This window comes from Podarcis vaucheri, assembly GCF_965113315.1.
Source record: "Podarcis vaucheri genome assembly, chromosome: 4".
Classification (NCBI taxonomy): Eukaryota; Metazoa; Chordata; class Lepidosauria; order Squamata; family Lacertidae; genus Podarcis; species Podarcis vaucheri.
In genome coordinates, this window is record NC_138762.1 from 65,534,419 (window position 1) to 65,554,212 (window position 19,794).

General features: G+C 40.1%; 1 long non-coding RNA gene across 4 annotated transcripts in view; it reads right to left on the bottom strand.

Annotated features, from left to right (window-relative positions):
• LOC309530830 overlaps positions 1–19,794 on the bottom strand; it is a 572,302-nt gene that overhangs the window by 280,793 nt on the left and 271,715 nt on the right. Inside the window, exon 5 of one of the 4 annotated variants that reach the window (XR_014218922.1) lies at positions 10,363–10,850. The exons of the other annotated variants lie outside the window; for them this stretch is intronic. This is a non-coding gene — a long non-coding RNA (uncharacterized lncRNA). Of the gene's footprint in view, positions 1–10,362; positions 10,851–19,794 lie in introns of those variants that run through there. 4 annotated transcript variants of the gene reach the window in all.

Sequence of the window (19,794 nt, forward strand, 5' to 3'; positions counted from 1 at the left end):
GAATTTGTTAACGCTGTTAAGCTAGCTTCTTGGTGGAAAATGATACATGATCATTTGAAACTTGGTTATCTGATTTCAGCTGGTAATTTATTTCAGAGATATGGAGTTGCAACACTAAAAACCCAGTTTGTTGTATAATGCATCACAAATGTAGGTGCTTTAAGCATATAGGGTGATTTTCACCAAAGTCATGCTCAGAGTAGACCTACTGTAATCAATTGACTTAGAAAATTTGTTTCACTGATTTCAATGGGTCTACTCTAACCATAACTTAGTTGGATATTAGCTATCTGGATCCAGATTAAGTTAATTGCACTTAGGTCCATGTGGAGAAATCAGTTCCATTTCATTGTATTTACCAAAGTAAAAAAATGGTTGGAATTCTATAAGAGATTCACTGGATGTAATATAATATTTTTCTTGTTTATCGATCACTCAGAAGCAAGTAAGATGTCTTCCATTAACACAGTCTTAACACTGAGTCCGTAAGTGACTGTGGAGGCCACTTATTGGATCATTCTTTGTCTAGCTCCTCCCCCTTGACCTTACTGCCTTGGGTGACCCTACTGGGAGTACAAGACTCCCAACGGCTTCGCTCACAAGGATCATAGGAACGTGCAAGCCCACTCACCATGATAAGGTGATGATCCAACGCGGGAGGTAATATAATATAAAATGTTAACTGAATACAAGGTAATTAAAAAACTTATTTGAGTTACTCATGATTTAAGCTAGGTCCAATAGTTGTCAGAGAAGAGCAACCCTCCTGACACAGCTCTCACTATAGCTTACCTGAATACGGCTAGGATGGGGTAAGACAGAGTTGGGGGAAAGGCTGTGTGGACACACCCACAGCCCTGACATTGCCAATGTCCTTGCCCCATCCACATAAGCTGAAGTGATGCTAGTGTCAGGAGACTGACTCTGTGACTTCAACCACACCAGCCAATATTGTTTGGTTTCCACATATTTCAGTGTCAATAAATTGTAACCAACCTTGTCTAGATCCAACATATTTACTTCAACTTCTCTATTGGACTGTGGTCAGATGCTGCAATCCTGGTTAACATCTGAGGACTTGAATAAGCCTGCACAGCTCCAAGGATACAGGGGCATCTAACTTGTGTATAAAGCATTCTGTGACCCACCACGGCTGAAAATGTTATCAGTTTCATACTAGTAAAAGAAACTATAGTAAAAGTAAAAGAAAAGTAAAAGAAACTATTAAAAGAAACTATCACTACTTTCTATATTTCTCCTAGACTGTGGAACCTGAAAGGGTATGAATAAACACAGGGGGAGGAAATACTGTTTGCAGGCCTTTTCCCACTTGGCCTGGGAGAGCAGGGCCCTGATTTACTCTAGCTACAAAAGCTACGACTGGTGAAGAGACCAGAAGCCATCTTGGTTGTCTCTTAGTGGACGCCCAGAATATCAAGCGTGAGCTTCCACAGCCGCCATCTGCCATGAACCACCATCAGCAGGAATGGCAGCAACAGCAGCCGATATGTTCCATGCTTAGAATAATGTTTTATTCTCTTGCTAATTATGCTGTATTAAATGTGCATTTTATATTTGTCTTCTGAAATGTATTTTATATTTTCTTCTGAAATGTTTAAGAATATTTTGTTCACTTTGCTGCATTAGATATACATTCTGTAGTCGACCTTTGTAATGTTTTATTTTGAAATCTTTAAGGTAATATTTTAGCCTCCTGTAAATTATGTTGCTCTGAATGTATACATTATATTTTACCCTCTCCAGTAATGTTTTATTCTGGTTTGTTTTATTTGATGTTTTAATGTGTTGTAAACTGATTTGAGATTTCCCCCCCCTTTAAAATATAAAGCAGTATAGAAATGAAATGAAATGAAACAAAATTATTATTATTATTATTATTATTATTATTATTATTATTATTTATTGTTATTATTATTAATGTTTCCCATTAGCTGGAATCACTTTACAAATTAAAATTGCCTTTTATCACACAATAAAGTCAGACATTTACTTCATGCTGTGTACTGAGCTAGTATAACATGAAAGGTTCTTTGCCAGAGTTCACTGCAGAAACAAATACAAGATGTGACAGGTTGGCACAGAACACCTAAGGAGGTGAAGAAGAAAACATATACCAGAGGCAGCAGACCACGAGTTGGACAAATTAGCTATGAAGAGAGTTGACAGCCTGATAGCCTACAATTTTCACAACCAAACAAAATCGCCAGTCGCTATCTAACCTTTGTATAAAATATGCACAGCATGTTATCTTACTGAAAGGCTTATTCTTCCCATCTCTGCACATTCGCATTTAGTGGTAAGTGGTGTCTTGCCACATCATTGCATGCAATCGATCTAGAATGGACAGCACTGTATTGGCCTGTTAGCTGGTACCTTTCCTGATACTCTATAAGAACAGCACTCTGTGCACATTGCAGCTATGTGCAACACCTTGCACATAGACATCCAGGGCTTTGTATGAGCAAGAGTGGGAAATGGTTAGTCAACTGAGAAATGACACCCATTTTCTCTTATCACACCGTTCAAGAATTCTGAATGACCGTGCAAATGAATGAGAGCGAGAGAACTGTCATCTCAACTCACATTGTTCTGCTCTGAGCTTTGGAGAGTTTAGTGATTCCTTGAAAAACAAATGCTATTTTTCAACAGGAGGAGGATACACGGTAGATATGACCTACATTGCCCTTACTGAATCACCTTCTTTTGTCTGTAATTTCTTTAAGCCTGGATAAAATACCGTAACAGGTGTGTAACAAAGTAAGAGGCTGAAAATTCCACATGAGTTAGCACAAGCTTTTAGGTGTTCTGTTTGATAATTAAGAATATTCTCTCTCCTTTAATAAATTCAAGTCATTTTTAACATGGAGGGCAAAAGTAGAATGTTATGCAGGGCAAAGAAAACCCACAGAAGAATGAAAGGTCATAATATCACCACTTATTCCTGGATGAGGGTTTTGTTTGTTTGTTATTTCCATAATTTATGCTAATCCAGTATCCTGTTTGTATATTTCGTGAAGAAGGCAAACATGAGTAGCCGTCACAGATGAAAGCTTGTTGTTGTGGGAATGACAGTGGATTCTTAGGTTCTAAAACCTTTTCTCAACCTCAGAACATCACATTTTAAGAAAATATTGCTACGTCGACTTTCAGCCTATAGTAACATTTAGGTTGCTGTGAAATGTGAAGCTGGTTTCTGAAAATCTATCATTAACATTTTTTCCCTGCGAACCTTCTTTAATGGTTCTATTAGCGTGCTCCATTACCTAATGTAAGTGTAAGCTTTTGTAGTCAACTTTTTAAAAACGGAAAGCCTATAAATATCCGTCATATAATGGCTATTCCTTCACTTCCACTCCAACCTGATGAATAGAAATTGCATTTCATATCCTGTTTTTCACTGCATCTTACTAGTGATTTGGTTAATTAACACTTCCAAGTATAGCCTCTCTTAGAAATTCAGGAAAGTGTGAAATTGCTTTATTGGCAATGAGAAGGGGGAAGAAATGTTCTGAAGTCATACATATTGCTCTGATATCTGGAGTTAAAAATTAAATAACGTCACTTACCAGCCAGAAGCTAAAGCAGTAAACACACACACACATCCAGTCTTTAGCAATTGTTTAAATTCTAACAGACACTAAAAGATTGTTATTTAAGTTCTTAGATTGTTTGTTTGTTTTGGTACTGTATAAATTCTTGGACATAGCATAGTAGCAACTAGAGCATGATTATACATTTTATTCCTGTGTAAAAAAAAATGTTTCACAACCCTTGCAAGGCCATGAGATAGGCAAAAGATCAAACCTGATCAGATAATTATCTGATTGTCCATAACATCTGAATATGCTCCAAATCATAGCGTCAGATTCCAGTTATGGGCAAATGGAGGATAGAAATTTGGTTGGAGATTTTGTTGGTTGTTAATAGGTCAGGGATTAACTGCTATTTCCTGCAGAATACCTGCCAATAGCATGGGTTACACTTGGGTGGCATGGATGAAATATAATTTAGAAAGGATTCCACTCTACCTGGATGCACTTCTTGATTGCAAGCTTTTTTAAAAGATAAAAAAATCCAAAGCTAAAATATTTTCGCTTCTAGCAAGAAATTAAACTGTGTAAAATGCAATGGAAAGGAGAGAGAAAAAACACACCTCTGCCTTCACTTTATATGCAAAACATTGTGCAGTTCTCAAAAGAGCACTTGTCAGCAGGTGGATTGAGTGACAGTTGGTACACGAAAATGTTAGTTTCCCTTGTTCTTCTAAGCTTAGAGGAAAATTACAAGCTTCCTCCCACTTAACAATTGCAAATGTAAACCACCAACTTTCATGGTCAGAGGAGACTGGTTAAATAAATACTTGCTAAAGGATAAAACCTCTTAACGGAGAGTCATGGCAGTGACTCAAAAGAATATTAACTAGGAGTAGGACTCGCAAAGAACGCTTGCCTCTGCTCTAATAATAACCGTAGCCAGAGGTGTGTTTGATGGAAAGAATGACTTTTTCAGGGCACATATATGCTAGGTGAGAAGAATCACCTTCAGGCTGCCACATTATTTATTAATTTATTTATTATTGCCAGTCTATCTGTGCTGCCTTTCACAGTAAGGCCCACCCAAGGCTACTTGGGTACATTATTTCAAGTTACCCATGCTCTAATAACCACACAATTGCATTAGTGCAATGCCCTCCGTGGGAAGCTCCCCTTGGAAGATGGCGCAGGAGCAGATTGAACAAAAGGGTTTTCAGGGCCGATTGAACGGCTGGGAAAGACAGCTCCAGACATAAATGCCTGGGCCACCGCCCAAAAGGCCATGATCCTAGTCTCCAAGCAGGGTCTCTGAGACAGAGCACAGGGTTTGCATGCATGCATGCAGGTTGTCTTTGGGTTAATGTGAATACAGGCTTCTGCCAAAAGCAAAAATCAGCAGACAAACATGATACACAGGTAGCTTATGTTTCCATGGGCTCAATAAACAGCCAAGAAAACATGGCTGGAGTTTGAAGCAATGAGAATGTGAACTTTTTGTCCATTGTGTGCAAGCTGAAATGTTTTAAATAGGGAACAAATGTTCACAATATAGTGCAGCTAATTTTTTAACCCTTACTGGATGGGAGAAAAGCCAGAATGACATTACCACTGTAATTCTTGAAAAATTCTTCCATATGTCATTGGGGGTGGGGGGACAGAGAGAGATAACCTGCATGTTCTTTTCTGAGCACCCAGGCAATACAGGACTCCTACAGCACACAATATATTAAAATGACTGAACTAGAAATAACAGTTATTTGAAGCTGTTAAAGAATGTAACTATGGTCAAGTCTATCCTGAATAACTCATCTGCTGACTGGCATCAAACAATATTTTACTCACATTATGCCAGCTCACAGTCTTAAAGAGCAGACCCTCCAAGTATCCCTATTTTCCAGGGACATTTCTGGATTTACAGAAGCCATCCCAGTTTCTGATTTGATCCCAGAATGCCTTGCTTCTCCTTAGGATGTCCCTATTTTCATTGGAGAAATGTTGGAGGATATGACTTCAGTTATCTGACCCCTGAGCCATCTGAAGGCAGCCCTGTATAGGGAATTCTTTTAATGTTTGATGTTTTCTTATGTTTTTATATATGTTGAATGCTGCTCAGAGGGACTGGGGCAACCCATTCAGATGGGTGGGGTATAAATAGTATGTGGTGGTGGCCGTGAGTAAGAGGAGAAGAAGAAGAAGAAATCGAAATAATCGAATAGGATGTCCCTATTTTCATTGGAGAATTGTTGGAGGGTATGAAAGAGTATGGCTTGAAGCTAAGAAGCACTTGGGTAGGACAATTCACAGAAGGAACCTTTACCATCCCCTGAAGGCCCTCTGCCCACAAACCTTTACTGAGGGGTCAGGGAATCTCCTGAATGGAGGAAGTATGTGGTGGGCAGCAGGCTACAGAGGAGGGAGGGTTTCAACAACCATCTCATGAGAGCACTTTTAATGATTCAAGCCTCTGTCTTTATCTATAGATAGGCAAGGACTGGCACCTGATCATGCCAAAGAAGTCATTTACCAAAGAGTGGTGAACCCCATGCTTCCTGCCCAGGCCAGGCCCCTCGCCAGCCATGCTTTGCACTTTGTTGAGAACTGGTTTGTGTCCTTGGTCTATGGTATGTGTGCGTGGAAAAAATCTGACTTTTGTCAGACTAGAATGTAATATTGCATCTGTTGCTCCACCTGCTACTGGCATGTAATATTCCCCCAAAAGCTGCCCTTGTTCTGAAAAACTCTTATAGAGTTATACAATTTGCTCCCTGTGTTTCCCATTACTTCAGAAGGATTCCGTTTTTGGTACTTGATTGGGCATATATGTACACTTCCATTTTTTAAAACAATACCCTAAAATAATATCCTGGCCCCTTACATGAAAGATGTTTAGCCTAAGGCCTTTGCTAATAAGGGCTCCAGCCACTCATAATATAACAACAAACCATTAAGAGACTGAGGCTCAAGCTTCAGGAAAGGTGCTTGTGCAAAGAGAATTGCCCTCTTGAGGCAAACAATCATGTGAAATGCTTTTTTCTTCTTCTACCTTTGCTCATTCAATGCAATTGGATAGCTCTATCAAAACAATGAAGACGCAAATTGGGATTCTAACCAAATCTACAAGGAATGCAAAGGGCTCCCTGAGTTATTACTGAGGAATACACATTTTTTGAGATAAGCTTGTAATGCCTTCTTAAAAGTTGGCCAGCTGCCCAAAAGGCAGCTTAGCATATCTTGGTAATGGAAAATTTCCTCTAATTCTGCCCATGAGTAAGTAACCCTTTTAGCTGAATGAACTTTAATTTGAAAGTATTCGTAGTAGAGACTTCAGCATTCTCCCCTTCTAGGAAATAATCATTATTACTAATGTGTACCTAGAGACTGAGAGCCCTAACTTTGATTTCTAATGAAAAATAGTCTATATTGAGAAATCTTTCCACTATTTTTAGGCACTATTACAACATTTACATTTACATCCAGTACCTGCAGTGCCCTCTTCTCTTTTGGAGGCATATGGTTTGAGGCACCAAGTCTCTGATCTCATTTAAAAATTTAGACAGCATTTGCTGATAGACTTAATTGGTAAGGTAGTATCTGAAGTCAGGACAAAATATTATATTCTTCTCAGAAGAAAGATTCACTGTCGTCTTGCATTACTGTAGAGTTCTTGGCCATCTATCTGGTGCGGAAAATCGCTAATATTATTAATGAAGGCATACCTATCACAGGTTTATTATTTTGGTGGCTTTGAAAATTCCCAGTTTTCCTATTTTCTTATTTTTCAACATTCCAACACCTGTTTGTTTGTTTAAGAATTTTTTGTACTACCTTTAAAACTATCTCTCCCTAAGGTGGCTCACAAAAGGAGAAAGCAAAACAATAAAACAATTCTTAAAACTGAACATCAAACAATACGCAAAGCATCAAACAGATTAAAATTGATAAGCAAAAATCTAATCAAAGATTTAGGAAGAAGAATAAAGTCAAGCACGAAAAAATTCTGACATAATCAAGGTTTTCTAAACTCTTCTGAAATAGAAGAGAGGGCTTGCTGATTTTTCCATTGTTTTGCTTACTAAGTTGGGCAAACCAGTTTTAAGACACGACCATAAAATTAAAAAATCTCATGCTGGAAAACCAGTGAGGCATAGGTAACAGCTCAAAGGCTGGGAGCAGATGTGGCTGCCTTGGTTTGGCAGGGTGGCTGCAGTGAGAATGATTACCGAATTTTAAATATTTATGTCATGTGCTGCCTGTTGCAATCTTACCCATCCACTTTTTAAAATAGCAAATTTGTTGGGATGCTTTATTGCAGTGGTTGGGGGAGCATGCAAGGGGCAAACAAACTGTGTGTTTGCACAGGAGAATTGGGAATAACAAGCATGCAATTTCACAATGATGCAGCCCAATTAAGGCAATTCGTTTAGTTCAGGCTTCCTCAACCTCGACCCTCCAGATGTTTTTGGCCTACAACTCCCATGATCCCTAGCTAGCAGGACCAATGGTCGGGGATGATGGGAATTGTAGTCTCAAAACATCTGGAGGGCCGAGGCTGAGGAAGTCTGATTTAGTTGATATGAAATTCACCAGAGATCCAGTGGTTGAGAATGAAGACCACTGCAGAAACCACAACCCAAAACTTCCCATTCTTGCAAATTAAAAGGGCATCACAGCTAAATAGTGATAATCCCTTTGCAGTAGCCAAGCTACAAGTGAGAAGTTGTGGGTCAATTAGTATCTTTTCCCTCTCCATTGATGCCTAGTCTGAACCAGTCCCAAATCTGTCTGGAGTGACCAGTTCAAGATTCTGGATTTGTTCAAATCCACTGTAGTGTATATGCCATCCTAAACTTTCCTTGAAGGAAGTACATGATATAGATATAAGTGAGAGAGTAAAAGATTTTGGATGCGTTCTAGATTGCAACACATCCATGGGGCTTTTATTGTTGACATAACTCCAAATGAGTTATGTGAGCCTACAGAGTTTTGTTTTCTGCCTCCACGAGGAAAGCCTGGCTAGCTCATGAAAGGCTGTCTTCCTCGCTATAGCCTGTGTGTGCAATGAGAACTTGATAATTTATTCTATGTTGCTCACTTAACCTCTGTAATGAGAACATACTCTCAGTGAGATTTCTTTGCTGAAAGAGATATGAGTTATAGTTTGCATTATTCACAAGTTGTGCACCACAAAAGATATCCCACTGCCCTCATTAACCATCACTTAAATCTAAATGAAACTTCTGAATTTCCAACTCAGTGAAAGGATTATGGGATCAAATATAATTAAATCACTGAAAGTGCTTAAATGAACAGCACATGCTAGGTCTCTCGCAATGTTGGGTTCAGCAGTTTATTTTGCCTTCCATTTAAAAGGTTTAATCATTATACTGAAACTAATAAGAAATTAATAGATTTCTAAAATCCTGCAAGCACCGAAGATCTTACAACCATGCATTAATCTTAATTACAAAACGTTACGCTTGAGTTCCTTCCATATGCATGATTACAACATGGACTGAACTGAAAAAAATCTCGTAAACTCTTCAGCAAATATACAAGGCACATTGAATGATGGTCAATTTAAGTAAACCTTTGACAGCAAAGAGCCTGAGCTCTTCATTCACCTGTGTGCCTCTCTGATAGCAATTTGTTTTCAAATGCCTTTGGCATATATGCACCGTGGCACATCAGAGGAGGTTGACTACTGACATATAAACATGATGGCTCTCTCCATGTAATCTAGGTAAAGGTAAAGGGACCCCTGACAGTTAAGTCCAGTCGCAAATGACTCTGGGGTTGCAGTGCTCAACTCGCTTTACAGGCCGAGGGAGCTGGCGTTTGTCCACTCCACAGTCAGTTTTTCTGGGCCATGTGGCCAGCATGACTAAGTCGCTTCTGGTGCAACGGAACACTGACACCAGAGCAGCCCACGGATACGCCATTTACCTTCCCATCGGAGTGGTACCGATTAATCTACTTGCACATTTGGCGTGCTTTCAAACTGCTAGGTTGGCAGGAGCTGGGACTGAGCAACGGGAGCTCACCCTGTCACAGGGATTTGAACCACAACCTTTTGATCAGCAAGCCCAAAGGCTCAGTGGTTTAGACCACAGGTTCCCTGACATTTCAGTTAATTCAACGTCCATGCACTAAGCAAACTTTCAGAATTTCAAAAGGTCTGTTGAACATGAGCAGGTTGGGGGACAGTGGGCATTGTCTGAACCCTACTCCACGTGTGTGCCACAGAATCATAGAATGATAGCATTGTAGAGTTGGAAGGTACCCCAAGGGTCATCTAGTCCAACTGTCTGCAATGAAGGAATCTCAAATAAAGTATCTCTGACAGGTCGCCATCCAATCTCTGCCTAAAAACCTCAAATGAAGCAGAGTCCAAAACATCCCGACGGAGTCCATTCCACTGTCAAACTGTGAAACACACACACCAGGTTGTATTTAGAGCTTTAGATTCCATATGTTTCAGTTGTTGGGAAACCAAAGTCCGTCGTCATCGTCCCCCGCCCCCCAGGTAATTTCTATAGTGATCTTTTTAAAAGACAAAAACAAAACAGAATACATCCATTTCCATACACAAAAACAATAGGAAAAATGAACAAAAAGTTTATCAGAACTGTATTGACTAAAAAAAACCCTAAACCAGTTGTGGGCAGATGGTGAGGCTATGCTATAGTACGTTTGTTTTGTCAGCCATACTCAAAAATGTTATCACTGGGCTCCAGAACAAAACATTGTTTTATTTATTTAGGATTTCGGTTCCTACATTGCATTTGTGAAACACCAAACAACTGTGTCATCCTGGGTAATCTATCACACATAAACTTTTAAGTGATAACTTTGCCCTTCTTAAATGTGCATTTTTCTCATTCATGGACAAGTTGCATCTGATGGTCTCTCCCTACAGCCTGTAGAAATGTTCCCTCACTTGAATACATTAGCACTTCTTTTTTAACTAAGTGTCAGAAACAAATATGACGCTTTTTCCTGAGAAAATGTTTTAGAACTTTGGCTGCCGTTTTAACTTTTGACATTGTTAACTTAGAATGGGTCTGTGAAGCAAGGAGCCAGTTCCCCGATGGAGCGGTATTATCTCCTGAATAAAAATCAATGCTCAGGTACTGAAGGGAGAGATATAAATTAAAATTTACTCTATAGGCTCAGGGAGGATAAGCTGATAACTCTGCTAGAAGTTGTTTTCTGTGTGCATCGGTACCTCTTCCAGCCACTGCTTCATCTTTCATTTCTAGATTTTAAAACTGGGACAATACACAAGAGACAGAATACCTGTAAAAAGAAAAAGGCCATGCTAAAGGTTGGAGCTACTCCTTTGAGGAAGTCCCATCATCTGCCATAATGAGAATGCTAAATCTACGCAAAGGTCGTGTGTGAACATTCATTGGAACAATTACGTTGATTGGGGAAACAGCAGCCAGAATAGGACCCAGTTAAGCCCAAGTACTTAAAAGTATCGTATTACTTTCAATGGAGCAATTACTCCAGCTTAATTGATTTGAAATTGTAGCCTAGAGGCCTGATCTCCCTGTATGTGCATAAGTTGAGAAAAGGTTACTGGGGTGGTAGGCAACAACCTTCTGAATGCTTACTTTCATAGAAAAATAGTAAGCAACCCAGAAAGCTATGAATATACCGGTAATAAATCCACAACCATTCCCACACTGAAGAGAAAGGAAGCATGTTTGCATTATTCTGCAGAGACAGAAGGTTAGCAAAAGTAGGAAGTCTATTCCCAGCTGAGAGGTGGATAAAAACCTCAGCCTGCCCAGACCTTTCTGCTGAAGAACAGCAGCCTGCTGGGGGAGTCACTACCCCATCCATCAACAGCAAAAACTTTGCCATATCCACAGCCATAACTTTGCCATTACCAGAGAAGAAGCCTACTTATTCAGATGCCACCATTGTCTCAGAAAGGAAACAGGTATATAAATAGAATTAAAAAGTTAAAATAAATATGAAAATGTAAAATACTTATTTCAAATAAGATGACAGTGGCAGTGCGATCCTAAACACATTTACTCTTAAGTTATGTCCCACTGAGCTCAAGGATACTTATTCCCTAGCAAGTATGCTTATGATCTGAGAATTATGGCCAAATATCCTTTGCAGCATTGCAAGGGCCAGCAGGGTATGTCTCTCACATGGCACATTACATTATTTAGCCATCCCAAGTGAATGCTCATACATCCATTCAATAGCCTGAGACTGTCATTATTTCTTCATAAGCTATGCTGAGCATATGTTGCGGAATGGGGTGTAAATCCTTATAATTCCTGTAATAAGGACACGGACACCCAAGCGCAAGTACTTGTTCACACAGTGCATAGTTTAAACTATGGAATTTGCTACCACAAGATGTGGTGATGGCCACCAATTTAGATGGCTTTAAAGTAGGATTAAATAAATCAATGGAGGACAAGGCTATCCAGCTACCTCCAGAAGCTGCATACTTCTAAGTACCAGTTGCTTAGAAACAACAGAAAGTGTGGGGACTGTTGCATTCATGCCCTGCTTGTGGGCTTCTCATAGGCATATGATTGGCCACTGTGGGAAGCAGACTTCTGGACCAGATAGGCCTTTAAGTATGTTCCAGCAGGGCTGCTCTTCTTATGCAGGTTCATAGGCACATACATAGATAGGCTTCTTGCCTGAGAGAGGATGGAGCCACAGCTAAGTTCACCCCACTGTGCCGCTAAGAAGCTTTTCTTCCGCTTCCATGAATACTGAGGGGGTGAAAGTCATTTCCAAAGGAGCCGCTTAATGTGCAATGACTAATAGGCAGAGGAATCAATAATTTACAAAAGTAAAAAGCCGAAGTACATGAAAGAAAAATTAACCTCTGTTTAGGTAATATGTGTTCACCTTTTTGTGGCCTTAATTAGAATGCATAGTCAAACTAGGCCTGCCCTTTCAAATCTTTATCTGAAGTTTCTAATATTGATATTAAAATAGAAGTGTGTGGTACTTAGGGTCAGATCTGATTAAGATCAGCATTTGCTTTAGCATTCTTTAAAGCAATATACAGGGGGGAAAGCAGACAAAGAAAAGAAAGGGTTTTTAAAGTAGAATATCAATTGTTCTCAAGTCCTTTCCCCTTTCTGTTTTGATCACAATCATCAAGTGCAAATTAAGAGGAAATGAACAGAGTCAATGGCATGGTCCCAGTTTAGCTAGAGTTAGTTGCATTTATGTCTCATTGAAGATAATGGGACAAGCTTTTCACAAATAACTTAAGCTCAATTGATTTCAATGGGATTTAAACATCACTCAACTGAATAAGGGACCATAAAGTTTTGAAATTAATACTCAAAAACAAATATTGTTTCTGAAATTTATATGAACAGTTATTATGAGAACACAAGTTCAGAAATCCTGACACCTTGTTTTCTACCCATGAAGTTTATCTATAAACTCACCAAGCACTCCCTCTAATAGCAAGGTCACCTGCTGAGTGCTAACAGGATTTGTGCATGGGGGTATTTAGAGGTCTGCAGCCTCTGAACCTGAATATAGCCTGATAGCCTTGCCCACCCATCCATATCTTTGCCCAGTTTAGAAAGGAGGTTCCTTTTATACTTTTTTGCTCTCCTAGGCTCTCATACAGGAACGGCCAACAAAGGTTCATTAGGTGCTTCCAGATTGCCACTGTTTTGCAAGCAGGATTCAAACACATGCTTCAAAATAGGTTTTCACAGTTAAAGTGGATGAAAACATTCTGTCTCCTTAGCAGTACAAATTCTTTTTATTTTTTTAAAAAACTGACTTTTTGAATGGACATGCACTGAAAAGTGTGGGAAGACATATGTCCCACTTAAGCAAATCAGGATTGATGCTTATTGAAGACTGGGCATAGTCCAATCTCTAGATAAGTTTCTGCAAGCAAATCAGAATGAATGCAGCATTGAAAAATTGTGTGGAGGAGTCCATAATAATTTGAGGCCTCTAGCAAACCTTCTTTGGTGTCCATAGTAAGGAGGCAGATGTTAGACAAGCCCTTTGAATCTGAGCCAGCCTAAGTCACATATCAAGGGAGGGCTACGCTGGTGGCTCGATGGGGAGCTACAGCCTACTTAACCCCAGCCTCAGCAGAAGCAAACTTACAATCCTATTCACCTGTTTTCCATAGTCTAGGGGACTTTTTCAAGCTACCAATAAGGTAGCAAAAGAATAATAATAACATTACCGTAAACAGTACTTTCCCCCTGGAAGTTTCATATTTTGCTATATAAGCAGGTCGTCTAATTTTATAGTCTACAGACATCAAGCGCACTTCAAAGAGAATGACACATGCCATTGTACTCCAGCCCGTGCTGCTTGCAGAGAGCAAAGGGGCTTGCTCTAGGCCATCAATTCAAAAAGAGAAGCAGATGAACTACCTAATAAACAATAAAAATCAGATCGTAAAACATTCTTGTCAATATGTCAGAGAGCTGGTAACCAGTGAAGGTTGACTAACAAAGGGGTCATACCATCTGATTTCTTGTTCCCAACAAGGACACAAGCAGATGAGCTTTTTTTCAGGTCCAGTGAGTCTTTATGGATCATGTTCTGGGAGGGAGTCATATATTAGAGCCATCAATTTGGCTAGGATAAACTGAATGGTAAGAACAAAGAGATGGCTGTGTGAAAAGTAAATGTGGGTAAAATTATGCAGGTAAATGTATTTAGCAGCCATTGTGCACTCACTTCTGCTGTCATATTATTGAACAGGAAGAGCATGCTCTGCTAGCATTGGAAAATTTGTGTAAATAAAGTTGTACAAGTAATTGAGGAGAAAAACTCATTAAGCTTAATAGAAATAAATACGCATGTCAGAGGATCTTGATTTCTGGAAAACAAGCTGCTGTAACAAAGCACAATGGAATATGAATGATCCAGCAGAATTGTAGATGACAAGCCTACACGGTGGTGTTTTCCTTATTTTCAAGGATGTGTGTCATCCCTGAGTGCAGTTGTATGGGGGGGATAATTTGATTCAGTTCTCATTTAAAAGTGAACTTACCTAAATTTGGTCTGCATCCAAAAACAAGATGCAGACCAAAACACAGACATCCTTTGAATTTTGCAAGTCTCTGAATTTTGCAGTGCAGTTTTCCAGTGAAATAATGTGTACAGAAATGGGTATAACAGTGTGATGTGTGTATATAAATGGCTATTTTAGTGGAAACAACAAGCAAAATGTAAATGGCTTTGAAAGCATTTCTATACCAGGCAAAACTGCATTAAAAAATTTGTACATTGGGAGAAATTTGCACTAAAATGCTGGTGAATTTTCATTAGGACTGAACAAAAATCACAAACTAATGTGGAAATGTGGAGGACTGAAGTTAAGATTGGAGAAGCGAGAGACTGAAACTTACATGTTTGCCCATCAATACATTCAAATTAAAGTCTGACTTCTTGGCAATCTTGGATCACATATTTAGAGAACAAAGGTGCAATGCGACCAGTTTTTCATCTAGTCAATTTCTCTCCTCCATTGAAATGAATGCAAAAGTGCCTCGTTGGTAAGGTAAGGTGATCACATCAACTTGAAGGTTTGGATGCTTTTAACAGCACAATCTACTGTGAAATCTACCCTATTAAGTTCAGTAGGACATACTCCCTAGCAACAGTGTAAAATGGCAGCCAGGCAGAGCAATTCCCATCCCTCTTGTGCAGGGCAACTGTATGTTGTTACTGAACAGCATAGAGATGTTCCTTCACCCAGCTCTCCCAGCTAAGCTGGCCTCTTGCCAGCCACCTCCAATGGAGTGACTCAAACATCCCTTCAATCGTGTGGCATTTCCCCCGTTCACCTGTCGAATGTGCAGACGGGTGGGAGGGTCCCCTATGGGATGCCCAACAGCCATAAACAGAAGGCGGCCCTGAAGGGGCATACCAGAGGTGTGGAGGGGCTGAGCTGGTCTGCAATGACATGGGGCCCAGTCGCTGGAGCAACATTAATGCCCTCCTCTCCCTCCCCAGCTGTCTTGCAGGGATGTGGATGTGGTAGTGGCCCTCCTGCTATTTAAAACCCTGCCAACTCAGGGCGGGGTGCAGGGGGAGGGAGATGTAGCTCAAGTAGAAGGCATGCTTGTTTAACCCATGGGGTACAAGCACCAAAATGCTCCCTTGACTCATATCCATTGAAACGATGAGGGACTGCACAGTGTCTCCCTCATAATTCCCCAGCTTGAGCTGAAGTAATCATGCTGGAAAGATGCATGAAAGAATGAAAATATTTTCCCGCAATAGAACCATTTTGTTATCCATGGCAGTGGCAGCACTTAGGCTCCCAGGGCCTTGGTTGAGTAAGCAGGGTTCTGTGATGAACTATCCGAGAGGCAATCTAGAAATGAGGCAGCTTACAGTTCTGTGACACTTGAGATGCACTCGGTCTGATATCAATAAATAGAAAAAGAATATATATATATTTTTAATGTATCGGAATCTAATCCCGGGTCAGGAATAATTATACCAGAAGCACCATTTGGAATGCAGAGTGCCAAGATGAGGCCAGAAAGTTGCTCTGGCATGAATGATATTCTCACATCAGTCTGAAGTGGTAAGGGCTATCTACATATTTATCAGGAATCCCATTTCCAAAAGAAAGGAAATCATTGCTTGGAGGGAAGTCAGATAATTGTATATGTCAGTTTTAGAAGAAATTCTTGATATAAGAATGGCTGAGATGAGATGAGAACTAAACCTGTTTGCTTAGTAAAGCAAATACAATATTCCCTAAAATATAGTGTACAATGTACATTGATCCAAAGGCAGGACAGAAATTCAATTAAGCCCTAGGAGGAGGCAGGTGTACAAACACAGCTGTCAGGAGAGTAAAAACAATGGACTGTAAAATGATTTGCATGCAAATACCTTTGTAGATCAGAGAGGAGGACACCTAAATTCCTTTTCTCCTTCACTGTATCCACTTGAATTCCTATGAATTGGGCTCCCATGAGCTTTGATCTGCCCCCACTTCCATTTCTATGGGCTGTGTCAATTAAGGATTGCATTTATAAAGGCAATACAGTCTGGCTAGGCAAAACAACAGGCCCTCCAGATGTTTTGGGACTACAACTCCCATCATCCCTAGCTAACAGGACCAATGGTCAGAGATGATGGGAATTGTAGTCCCAAAACATCTGGATGGCTGAGTTTGCCTGTGCCTGCAAAAGAAGGACTCAAGTAGGGGAAGCATAGCAGTGTGTGTAGCCTATCAATACAAGAAAGCCAGAAATAGCTCTGCAGTTTTAGTTGTTGTTTTAGTTGTTATTTAATATTTTTATCCTGCTCTTCTACAGTAACAGCTTATGAAAAATGACAAATGGAAAAGTTAATGTGTAGATTCATGAACATCTCCAAGAGCAATTTTTACATTTGTTTTTGCCACATTCTTGTAATAATAGGATCATATCCAATCTTAGTTTATGGTCATGTTTTACAGAGGTGTATGTCTGTTCCAGAAGTCATACATCATGATACATAAATGTCCCATTTAGACTGCCTAAATCCTTCAAGTGTTCATCTGTAAACTTTCTTTGGCTGATGGTTAATGCTTTCCTAACCCGCTAAAGGCAGCAGTTGTGGGTCTCCTGTGGTCCTTAAGGTCCTAATTTCAAAAGTTTTCTTTTCTGAACTCTGGCAAAAACGATCTGCCCCTCTTCAGGCACGTATGGAGGAAGAAAGAGGGAGAAGGGGAAAGAGAAATCAGAAAAGGAGAAAGGGGGTACCTTTCAGAAAGAGAGGGGGGAGACTGTGTGGAGACGGGTGCAAAAAGAAGTCTTCTTGCTCATGCTCTGTCTGCTGCTGGCTTTAGCTGCTTCCACAGCTGGCTTGTGCCCTGTCCTCAGATTACATTCCTTGTGGCCCTTAACAGGGGTAGGCGAGTTGTCCATCCTTCCTCTAAAAGATGTGTGCTTGGGTGGGAAGGTGCCCCCTTGCTTTCCTTCCTGTTTTCCTGCCAGCCTTGGAGAGAGAGGAATGAAGAAACGGGCACCAGCTAGTGGGTTTGCTGCTGCATAAGTGAAGCTATCTAGAGTGCAGCTTTAATTGGTCACTTCCCTAAGGAGTTATTCAGTGCAACTTATTACTGGTCTAATAATACTGGATTTAATTCAAGGCTCTCTAGTTCCCCGGAAAGGAGGGGGGAGATAAGACAGAGCAATAAAGACATTTGTGGGATTAGGCTGTAATAAGTCACATGTCTGAAATAAGTTTCATTTCAATTCCTTGCCAAGAATTAGAGCAGGAAGAATAGGAAAATGTGTTTTTTTTCTGCCTTGTACAGCTGACAGTAACTGCAAGAAGCATCTGTCATTTACAAAAGTTAAGAGAAAGGTGATGGATTCAAATTGAGAGAATTTATTGTATTTTTTTACATGCCACACACTTTCAATCAATGCCCAGATGAGAAAGAGATCCTGGCTGTTTGCCTTACCCCAACTTGTGTGTAACCACTGGTGCCAATCTTGATCTGTGGACACTGAGTGGAACACAGTAACAGTCTATATGCACATACAACTTTACAAGAGTAGGGCTGGTACAAAAAATCAGAAACCATAGTGACAGCAGGATTTCCAACCACAGGTATGGACCTCTATGTGCATACAGTTGTGTGCTTTTTTGTTTGTTGTAGGACCCATGGCTATGTTCCACCCAACTCACGAAGGCTGGGGAAAGGGCTGCAGAGATCAGGCATGGGACCAGCCAGCACAATCTTGTTCCCCTCTGTGCATTGATTTAAATGTGGAGGGGCAGTATGAGAAGAGGGCTCATTTAACATCAAACACTGGAACTAGGAAACTATGTATAGATATGACTTCCAATCTGCTCCAGAGGGTCCACCAACCTCCGAGAGAAGATTTTAAGGGTGTGGGTGAGGATTCTACATTGTGCAAGTGAAGCCTGTTGCCGAAGTGAAATGGCAGCACTGGCTACAACCATATTATTTATTGCTTTTTGCTCTTTATAGCAGAGGAAAACGAATCCTAGTCAGGGGGAAAAGGATGACTCCCTTGTTCTGAAAAGAGCCATTCAAACCTGAAAGATGTTAAACTGATTTTTTTATCCCTGTCCCTAACCAAGAATACAAAGAAAAGGCTGGCATGAATTCTGCATTGTATGATTACTGCCATTTGTTTTGTTTAGATGGACACTTCTAATTTTGAGAAAGTTCTTGCACTGAGCCTAAACATTAAACATTCAAGCAGCTAGAATGCCTGTTTCATCATCATTACAAGAAAACATTTATGATATTTCTTCATATACCTCAATTACCATAATGTTTACCCTTTCCCTTCTCATTGCAGTTAGCAGATTCCCACCAAAGACATTTTGTTTGGAGAAATTTGTATCACTTTCCACAAATGAGGCATGTGATCGTTAATGGAAGCAACAACATGCATTGTGGGCTGATGATAAGAATTCTGCTGCCATCATGAGCATTTTTTCTTTATAACAAGTAAAACAGCAACACCTTTTTATCAAATATCCATACTTCCAAATATGCATTCCAAATATGTGCTAAATTAAATGATGTAAATGTTTTTCCTGTCAAAAGTATTGTGTTAAATGACTGAACATTAAACAAAGCCAGCTATTATTTTGTTTTACTACCGACTTTTCTCTTCTTAAATATGACACCTCCTGCATAAAAGGTTCTATCTGAATATAGAAATATACAATAAATGAATCCGCTAAGAGGTTAAGATAGTTAAGGTTTTTTATAACACACAGTGAACATTGGAATATTCAGAATAGACAAAAGAAAATAGGCCTTCAAAAAGTGCCTAGTTAAACTATGCAGTTTGCTCTGACAAGATGCCAACACTTTGGAGGGAGGATTAGACATATTCATGGAAGATAAGGCTATCAATAGCTACTAGCCACAATGGCTATTTTCTCCCTCCTCTATTAGAGGCAGCCACCAAATAGATGCTGGGAATCATAAGTGGAGAGAATGCTTCCCATTGTGAATCAGGCCAAAGACCCATCTAGTTCAGCATCCTATTCTCACAGGGGGCAAGCAAATGCCCAAAACACTCTCTTTACCTGTGATTCCCACTGGTATACAGAGGCAGACTAGTAGCAGAGGCGGTTTTAGGGTAGCGTGCTTGGTGCGGCCGCACTGGGCTCCACACTGCAGGGGGCACCACAACAATGCTGTAGAATGGAATATGAGAGGGGAGGTGGCCCCAAATTTTAGGACTGCACAGGGTGCCGCTGA